Raw genomic sequence first — 10,517 nt, 5'->3', positions numbered from 1 at the left:
CGGGCCGGGGCTCGCCGCGCCCGCAGCGCCCGCGCTGGGGGAAGTTGGATGCGCCCAACAAAGTGGCCGCGGGCTCGCCGGGCCGAGTTCGGGGGAAGTGCGGCCCGAGGCGGCAGGACTGCGGGCGGAGACGCGGGTCCTCCTACCTCGGATCGCCGACTCCTGGGCGCCCCCGGGGCAGCCCAAGGGAAGGGGCACCGGGGCGTAGGGCTGGACTGTGGGAGAGGGTTGCGTGGAGATTCGGTCAGTGCACCTGCCCACCCCCACCCCCGTGCCCCGGTTCGGCCCTCTAATTCTCCCTTCTTCCCGCTCTTCCGCAAAAAGGAAAAGCCTGCATTGTTCTGTGGAGTAGGTGATAGAATGTTGTTACGGGAGAGAAGGACTGACAAGGGGCTGGGGGTGACGCGCGAGTCGTAGACACGATCGGTTCCCCGACCTGCTCGGAGCCTGGCAGTCCCCACCAAAAAGAGAGACGGAGGGAGGCGGAGAGAGGGAAGGAGAAGAGAAAGCCGAGACAGTCTTGTGAAGTAGAAAGTACTTCTGTGCTTGGTTCCAGGTACACTTGCAAGCCCCAAGAAGCATTACTGGACCCAAGAGGCTGGACAGCTGCTAACTAGCCATTGTGGTCTGGACTACAAGTCTTCAGTAGGTTGGGAGTCACCGAGTTGACCCCTTTGAGAAAAATGGGTAAGTGCTTAGGAATTTTTTTTTGTTTTGTTTTGTTTTGTTTTTTTTTTTTTGGGTTTTTCTCCGGTACCAGGAACCGAACTCACGACCTTGCGCTTGCCAGGCAGGCGCTTTTGCCGCTGAGCTAAATCCCCAGCCCCGTGCTTAGGAATTTTACCAGATGCAGAAGTTCCCTTTTCAACGTAGTTCCCTTTCCTGGAAGCTAAATGGTAGTAATGAAACGGGCGCCAGTTTTGCCCTTTTAATTTAACAAGAATTGCATCCTCTGGACCCAGGATGTTACAAAAGCAGTTGAATACAACCGCCATGAAAGATAGGCTGAAGGGAAATTTAAAAAAAGATGGGTTGAATGTGGAAGAGCTTCCCCTGTCAAGCAAAATCACCTACTTCTATTTTTTGTGCAATGATAAGATCAATCATCTAATAACAAATATGCAAATATTTAATCTGACAGTCCACTTTATAACATATATTGCAAAATTCTGCACATTCCAAAGGCTAGAAGGTCACTGGGTGTGTGCTTATTCTGTTTTGCATTTTAGTGCTGGGGGTGAAACCCAGAGATGAGTTACCTCCTCTTCCCTGTTTATTTGTTTGTTTTAAAGGATTGAACTCAGGGTCTTTTTTGGTCTTTTTTTGAGACAGGGTCTCGCTGTGCAGTTCAGGCTGGCCTTGAGCTCACTTTGTAGCCCAGGCTGGCCTCGAACTTGCAGCGATCCTCCTGCCTCAGCCTCCCGCGTGCGCCACCACGCCCAGCTGAACTCAGGGTCTTTGCACTGAGCTCCATCCCCAGTCTTTTTTTATTATTTATTTTGAGACAGAGTTCACTAAATTGCCCAGGTTGGGCTCAAACTTGTGATCTTCCCGTCTCAGCCTCCCAAGGAGCTGCAATTGCAGGCATTTATCACTATGCCTGCCCAGAAATTACAGTACTAATGAAATATTGTTCCCCTAAATAGGAAAGGGTGTAGTGCCTTCTTTTAAAAAGTTTTATTCTCGGGGTTCTTTCATAATAATAGTGTTTATTCATTACAGCCTCAATGTAAAGACCAGCAGTAGCAGTAGTACACCAGCTTGATTAAAGATTTATAGCACTAAATATCTTTCTCTCACAATATCACAACGTGCAATTGATCATTTGCCTTTGTGAGTACAGGATAGTCTCCCATACTCTGCTGTAAGCTCTCTGGAAGAAGCAACCATGTGTGTTGGGCTCAAGATATACAGCAAGAGCCAGCACATGCTGGCACTTAGTGGCCACTTAGAATTTGCTGAATACACAAATAAACTTTGGAAATAGGGAGGGAGTTGCAGAAGGTGATGACTCCTGTTTCAGGTGTGTTGAGTCTGAGGCATCTGCGCTTCGTTCCCAGGGAGCCTATTTATTGCAAGGCCAGTTTCCCGTTCACTGTTCCTGCGCTTGACATAGTAACTCACACATCCAAAACCAGCAAGCCCTCTGACTCCTTTCAATGAATAGGCTACCATTATTATGCCAGGGTTGGAGACATGGACACATGATGTGGTCAAAGTAGCCTTTACCGTGACACAGTCTGTAGGTCACTCCCTCCTCTCTCGCCTAGGTACATACCCCTTCTCCACAATTTTAACTATATCTGTTTTCGCCCATCTCTGGAAAAACCATTCCATTTACCTCAGCGTAAAAATGGCCCAGGATCACATGTCAGGTCAGTTCTAGGACTTTGCTGGAAACTTCTTTAACTGCTCAGTGACCACACACGGCAGAAATACAGAACCACCCAGTCTATTTATCTCCTACTGCTACGCCTGGACAGCTGTTAGTGAGGACAGTGAATAAAATATCTCTATCTATAATTAGTGTTGCCAGATAAAATACAGGACATTCAGTTCAGTATGAATTGCAGATAATAATGTTTTAATGTAAGTATATTCCTTACAATATTTGGAATATACTCACTAAAGTAATTATTCATTGTTTATTTGAAATTCAAACTGAATTGGGTATTTATGCTGTATTTTTATTTGCTAAATCTGGCAACTGTACCTACAACATAAACAATTTTATAAAGAATTTAACATAGTCTCTTGTATTGTTTATTGCAGTTGTTTATTGTACATAATGTATAACATTTAATCAATTTCAGGAATTATATGAACTTTACCTTTTTTTTTTTTTTGTCTTTTTGAGACAGGATCTCCCTAGGCAGTTCAGGCTGGGCTTGACCTCACTTTGTAGCCCAGGCTGGTCTCAAACTCGCAATGATCCTCCTTCCTCAGCCTCTCAAGTGCTGGGATTACAGGCGTGTGCCACCATGCCCAGCGAACTTCCCCTTTTTGCTGTACACATTTATAATGAAAAGGACAATGTACTTAGTTTTAAAATAAACTAAATTGAATTCCCGAGTAATTCCTGAGTACACTGCAGAATATATTGAAGAGGATAAAAAAATTCATTCATATTTTTTTTACCTGGGCCAACAGACTAAAGTGCATTAATATTCATACTCAAGAAGCCTTGAAATGCTGTTTTGGAAATTCATTCTGGAAAAGCCAAGATACAGAAATTGCTAAACACTGGATCCCTTAATTGCTCCCATATTGCTAGATGTTCAATATTGGTCAAATGTAGAGTTCCCAGAAATTCATTTACTCTTTAGCATATATCTTGGGTGTTTTATTTGATGTACTTTGGTTGGTTTGGTTTTTTTGGTTTTTTTTCCAGTACCAGGGATCGAACTCAGGACCTTGCGCTTGCTGGGCAGGCACTGTGCCCCTGAGCTAAATCCCCAGCCCCGGTTTTTTTTTTAAAGTGTTTTTTTTTGTTTGGTTTTCTGAGGTAGGATCTCATTGTGTAGTGCAGGCTGGCCTTAAACTCCCTTATGTAGCTCAGGCTGGCCTTGAACTCACAGCGATCCTCCTGCCTCCACCTCCTAAATGCTGGGATTACCCTACATGCTTCTGTGTGTGGTGTTGCATACGTATAATCCCAGCACTCAAGAGGCTGAGGTGGGAGGACCACTGCAAGTTCAAGGCCAGCCTCTGGGCTACATAGTGAGTTCAAGGTCAGCCTGAACTACATAGTGAAACCCTGTCTCAGAACAACAAAATGTTGACAGTGACATTATTCATAACAGGTGTTGGGCATTTTTGTTCCAGCAACAAGAAGAGTAACTAATAGATGGTTTGTATATATATTTTTTCAATGATCTTTTTACCTTTTTTATTGTATTCTTTTAGTACTAAAATTTGTAATTTTAGCCAGACGTCGTGTTGCACACCTGTAATCCCAGCACTTGGGAAGATGAGGCAGGAGGATCGATGCGAGTTCAGAGGCCAGCCTGAACTGCATAGTGAGACCCTGTCTCTAAAAAAAGACAAAAAAATAAAATTTGTAGTTTTAGTAAACTCGAGTTATTTTCTGCACATATAAGTTTTTCTCTTGTTACTTTTGTCACTTGTGCTTTTGGTATTATATCTAAGCAACCACTGCCTAATTGAAGGTCTCAAAGATTTACTCCTAGATTTCTTCTGTTTTATAGTTTTAGTACTTACATTAAGGTCTGTGATCCATTTTGAATTAATTTTGGTATATGGTGTGATGTAGGGGTCCATCTGCATTCTTTTGCATGTAGATATCTTGTCAATTGCCCCAGCACTAAATTTGCTAATTTATAGAAATACCATAGGTTTTTGTATATTGGCCTTGTATCCTAAAGTAAGTAAGAATAACCTTCATAGTTATTTATGCACTCCTTAAGTTTTCTATATACAAGATCATATCATCTACTAATAGAAATAATTTCACTTTTTCCTGTTCCATCTGGTTGCCTTCTATTTCTTTGTCTCGCCCAATTTCCTTGGCTAGAAACTGTATTACAGTGTTGAATAGAAGAACAGTCATCTTGTCTTATTCCTACTATTAGGAGGGGAAAGCTTTTAGTCTTGTTCACCAAATATTATGTCAGTGATCAGTTTTACATTTATTCCCTTACTTGGATCACAGAAATTTCCTTCTATTCTTTGTTAGAGAATATTTTTTAGCATGAAAGATGTTGGATTTTTTTCAAGTGCCTTTTCTTTATCTACTGAAATAATAATACAGTTTTGTTCCTTATTAATATGGTATGTTATGTTGATTGATTTTCATATGTTAAACCAACCTTACATTCCTGAGATAAATCCTACTTGGTCATGATACGTAGTCCATTTGGTATGTCGCTAGATACACTGCTAATATTCTCTTGAGAATTGTTTTGGTTATATTCTTGTATTAATATGGAATTTCAGTGTGTAGTCTCCTTTCTTCTTCCCTTCCTCACCTTTTTTTTTTTTTTTTAAGACAGAGTGATGTTCTGTAGTCCAGGCTGGCCTGGTATTAGCCTATTGCCAAGTCTGACCTTGACCTGACATGCTTCCTGTCAGCCTCCTGAGTGCTGGATTACAGGTTTGCACCACTGGTTCTAGCTATGCTTTTCTTTTTCCTTTCTTTTCTTTTTTTGGTATCGTGAATTGAACTCACAACCTTGCACTTGCCAGGCAGGCACTGTGCTGCTGAGCTATGTCCCCAACCCTCTATAGTTTTCTTTCTTGTGATATCCTTGTCTGGTTTTGGGCTCAAGATAATACTGGGCTTGTAGGATGAGTTGGGAGGATTAGTGTTACTTCTTTGCCAGGGAAGCCATCTAGCCTGAGCTTTTTATGAGAAAGTGTTTAATTACTGATTGAAACCCTTTGCATGTTAAGCAGTAATTCTCTTCAGATTTTCAACTTCTTCTTGCTTCAGTTTTGGTAATTTGTATGTTTCTAAGAAGGTGTCCACTTCATCCAGGTTACCTAATTTGCTGGCATGTTTATAGTTATTCTTATAACCCTTTTTATTTCTATAAGGTTGGTAATGATGCCACCTCTTCCATTCCTGATCTTAGTAATTGGAGTCTCCTTTGTTTCACTTGATCCATCTAGCGAAGTTTGTTGGTTTTGTTGATACTTGGAAAGAACCAACATTTGGTTTTGATTTTGTTGCTTTTTAAAATTTATTTCCTCTCTTTTTATTTCCTTACTTCTGATTGCTTTGGATTTAACCTTTTCATGTTGATCTGAGATTTTTTTATTTTTTAGAATAGATATTTACAGCCATTAATTTCTTTCTAAGCACTGTTGTAGCTTAATCTTAGATGTTTTCATATGTTTTCTGTTTATTTTCTTTCATTTTAAAGGTATGCTTTGCTGGGCATGGTGGCACATGCCTGTAATCGCAGCACTTGGGAGGCTGAGGTAGGAGGATTACTGTGGGTGCAAGGCCATCCTGGGCTACATAGGAAGACTTTTAAAATTTTAAAAATAAATAAATAAATAAAAAAAAATGAAGTTCTAATTTCCCTTGTTATTTCTTCTTGGTTGTCATTTCTTCTTGGATTCATTAGTTACTTAAGAATTATTATTTTCTCCTTTTTTTTCTGAGAGAGTCTCGCTGTGTAGTTCAGGCTGGCTTTGAACTATGTATCCCATGCTGGTCTTGAATTTGTGGTAGTTCTTCTGCCTCACCCTTCCAAGGGCTGGGATTACAAGCATGAAGCACCATGCCCTGCTGTTCTCATTCATTTTTTGAGACAGTCTCCCTATGTAGTTCAGGCTGACCTTGAACTCACTATGTAGCCCAGGCTGGCCTCAAGCTGTAGTGATCCTCCTGCCTCAGCCTCCCAAGTGCTGGGATTACAGAGTGTGTACTACTCTGCCTGGTTTAAGAATGTATTATTTCCCCCATATTTGTGAATTCCCAAATTTTCTTCTGTTATTGATTTCTGATTTGTTCTTTAAAGTGGAAATTTTTCAGCTGGGCATGGTGATGCACGCCTATAATCCCAGCACTCAAGAGGCAGAGGTAGGCGGATCACTGTGAGTTCTAGGCCAGCCTGGGCTACAAAATGAGTTCAAGGCCAGCCTGAACTGTATAGTGAAAGCCTGTCTCAAAAAGACAATCAATCAGTCAATCGATAAGGAAATGTTCACAATTCTGGAAATGAGTTCCCAGGCTCTGAAGTACAGTAGTTGGATTCAGTTATTAAAGTCAGAATTTATTTGCTACTAGAATTTTCTATTCATGTTTTAACTTTCCAGACATTTGATTCAAGTTTGTCATGCATATTTCTTCATGGTGAATGAAGAAGTTTACTTTAAAATAATCTTTATGGAGGGAAAGTAGCAAAAATTCTCAATGGCCAGGATTATTCATTTGATATTTACTCAGTGATATTTACCTACGTTATTATCTGCCAGCCAACTGGGTTTTATATATTTGAAGTTTTCTTGGCAAAATCATTATGAACCAGCTGTTTTTATTTATTTTCAATTTTAGAATTCCACATGAGTAACCCATGGTTAGTGGCACAAGAAACTGTTAAAACAAGTTAGCGTTTATTATACTGGGTATGTAGTGATTTATCCAAGATTTCTTTTCCAGAGGTGGTCCCTAGATATGTAATGGTTATTGAACATCTTCAGTGGCGTAATTACCATTTGAAAAACAGAATTGGGAAGTGCCACTCCCCAAAGTAAAATATGACCAAGGAGAAGCAAAAAGGGTCTGCGTTAGAGGTAAATTATATTATCTTCATGGGCTTGGTGATAATCAATAATAGGTCCCTGGAATATGAATGACCAAAGTGCATATTCATATTCATAAACTTACTCCTAAATAAACTACATGAGCTCACAAAGTAAATGGAGTCAGCATATTTGACTACAGATACCCTTTAAGTTGGAGCTGATGGTGTACTTGGCTCTTTTTTTCCGGGGGGGGGGGTTGTTGCCAGGAATTGAACTCAGGACCTTACGCTTGCCAGGCAGGCGGTGTACCGCTGAGCTATATATCCCAGGCCCCATACCTGGCTATCTTTGAGCTTGCTAGATGGTAATTACTATTCAAATCAAAAAGTGATAAAGCTCACAAGGATCTCAGAAATCCCCTGGCCAAACTCCGTAACTACTCATGGTCTGTTTTGATCACTACTGGAATCTCTCGCATCAAGCAGAGTTCCTGGCACATACTATGGTGCTCTAGTTGTTGGATGAATGAATCTTCCTGAAACAGGGCTGGGGATACAGCTCAGTGGCACAAGCGCCTGCCTGGCAGGCGCAACGTCCTGAGTTCAATCACCAGTACCAAAAAAAAAAATCTTCCTGAAACACCACTGTTTTGAGGACCCCTGCAGGGAGCCTCCAATCTCCTGTGAGGTGTTACAGCACATGGTGAGAGAGAAAGAAAAAACCGGAGACAAAATGGCGGTACAGCAGGGATCCAGGGTGACCAGTTGTTCCTGAGGAATGAAAGGCCACAAAGCAGCCAGAACTTTGGCATGTATTGAGGAAGGGATTGTTGGATGACTCAGGGCAGAGGCAGTCATGCTAAGAAGGATCTTGCCGCTAGCTCAAGCTGGGATCAAGCATCTTTAGACTTAGAAGTTTTAGTTTAAGTTCTTAGTCTTAGTCTTAATCTTAGACAGGACAGCCCACGCAGAATGAGGTCATGGGGAATCTGGAAAGGGTGATTCCAATAGTCTCAAGCCGCTGTTCTTTTTTACATACTTAGGAAGTGTGTAAAACTAGCCATTGTGCATTGTGGTCCCCAGTACCCCTGCCCAAGACTCTCTTTTCTCTGTTGGGTCAGGTCCAGGCTCCTGTACCCATCTATCAAGTCCCTACAGGCGTTACCTCCACCCTGTAGATTTCCTGTCACTCCACGTCACGCTCACACACCAGGAAGGATGGTGGCCCATTCTTTCTTCTTAGCTCTGTTGGCTCTGCTGTTCCATTTCCAATGTACTTCTTATCCATCGAAATCCTGTACTTCCCTTCAGTTCTGCCGCTTCCATGACCCCCCTCACCGACAAATCCAGGCCATATTAGTTCTCCTCTCCCAAGATTTCTGTCACATTTACAGTTAACATAATAGTTGCTCAGATCATTTCTATATCTCTGTAGTTTTAAAAAGGACTTCACGTGCCTTATTTTTTTTAATGACCTATAAACAATCTTGTCAGGTTGGACACTATATGGACAAAATGAACTTTCCTTGCAGCACACATGCTCAGCACAAAACCTGAGGATCAAATGTTCAGGTGTTAGACCAGGCATGTTGGCCCACACCTGTAATGTCAGCACGCAGGAGGCTGAGGCAGGAGGATTGCTGCAAGTTCAAGGCCAGCCTGGGCTACAAAGTGAGCTCAAGGCCAGCCTGAACTGCATAGTGAGACCCTGTCTCAAAAAGAACAAAAAAAAAAAAAAAAAAAAGTAGTTCAGGTGTTTTTCCACACACATCAAGCAGTTGTCCAGAAGATAGCAGCTAGGTGTGTTGTGATTCACCTCAGTTCTGATGCTGTCTCCTGGAGATAGTGTCACATCTCATAGTTTAGGGGATCAGGCCCACCAGACTGTGCTTCTGATCAACTGACTATAAATTGAGTTTACCATGACCCTCCCCTCTTGGGTTTGCTAATTTGCTAATATGGCTCACAGAACTCAGAAAACACCTTACTTACATTTAGTGGTTTGTTATAAAGGATCCAGAAGAACAGTGAGAAGAAGAAATGCTTAGGGTGAAGTATGAGATAAATGGTGAGCTTTCATGACCTCTCTGTGCACCCGACTCTCCAGCACCTCTGTGTATTCAGCAGTCTAGGAGCGTGCCACATCTGTTGTTCCCAAGTTTTTACAGAGTTTAAATTCTGCAGTTCCCCAGTCCTCTTTCCTGGAAGAAGTGGCTAAGCCTGAGAGTTCCTAGCCTTACCCACATGTGTCACAGCGGGCTGTTTGTATCACTGAAAGCTCTGAAAGGTTTGTGAGCATGGTCCTACTGTTATCCTCTCGCATGGTCTTTCTGGTGACTGGTGACTGGCCCTGCCCTGTCCTAAGACTGTCCTCACCTCAGTGGCATTAACTCGGGTGGAATTAAAAGGGACTCATTGGTCTGGGGATGTAGCTCAGTGATGAAGCACTAGCATAGCACACACAACACCTGGGGTTCAATCTCCAGAACTGTAAAGAAAAAAACCTATACAGTGAAAATTACAGTACTCAGAAAAAGGAATTCAAAGAGGATTTCAGAAAAATGCAAAGATATTCCTTGCTCATGGATAGGAAGAACCAACATTGTGAAAATGGCCATACACCCAAAACTGTTACACAGATTCAATGCAATCCTGATCAGAATACCATTAGTATACCTCACAAATCTGGAGAAAACATTCTTAAAATTCATCTGGAACCAAAAGAGACCTAGAATAGCAAAAGCAGTTCTGGGCAACATAGACAAGGCAGGAGGCATCACAATCTCTGATTTGAAATTGTACTACAAAGCTACTGTGATAAAATCAGCACGGTACTGGCAAAAAACAGACCCAAGGATCAATGAAACAGATTAGAAGATGCAGACACAACTACAAACACACTCAGCAACCTTATCTTTGACAAAGGGGCCAAACATGTTCCCTGGAAGAAAGATAGCCTCTAAAGAGGCTATCTCCATTTATTTAAAATAAATAGTGCTGGAAAAACTGGCTTTCCACATGCTGAAAGCTAAAACTAGACCCATGTCTATCACCATGCACTAACCTAAAGTCAAAATGGATCAAAGATGTAAATATTAAAACAAACACTAAATCTATTGGAAGAGAAAGTAGGTAGAAATCTTGAAAACATAGGGGTAGGCAGAGAGTTCATGAACAAAAACCAAACTGCATGGGAAATACTTCAAAGCAACAACTGGGATCTCACTGAAACGTTTTTGCACATCAAAAGAAATCACCAACAGAGTAACTAGAAAACCCACGAATTGGGGAAAAAAAATTAGC

General features: G+C 41.6%; 1 pseudogene; it reads left to right on the top strand.

Moving 5' to 3' along the window:
- LOC102030168 overlaps positions 1–10,517 on the top strand; it is a 35,230-nt pseudogene continuing 24,713 nt past the window's right edge.

Source organism: Chinchilla lanigera, unplaced genomic scaffold, assembly GCF_000276665.1.
Source record: "Chinchilla lanigera isolate Chin_1 unplaced genomic scaffold, ChiLan1.0 scaffold00065, whole genome shotgun sequence".
In the NCBI taxonomy this organism is placed as follows: Eukaryota; Metazoa; Chordata; class Mammalia; order Rodentia; family Chinchillidae; genus Chinchilla; species Chinchilla lanigera.
This window is presented reverse-complemented; position numbering and strand designations above follow the sequence as displayed.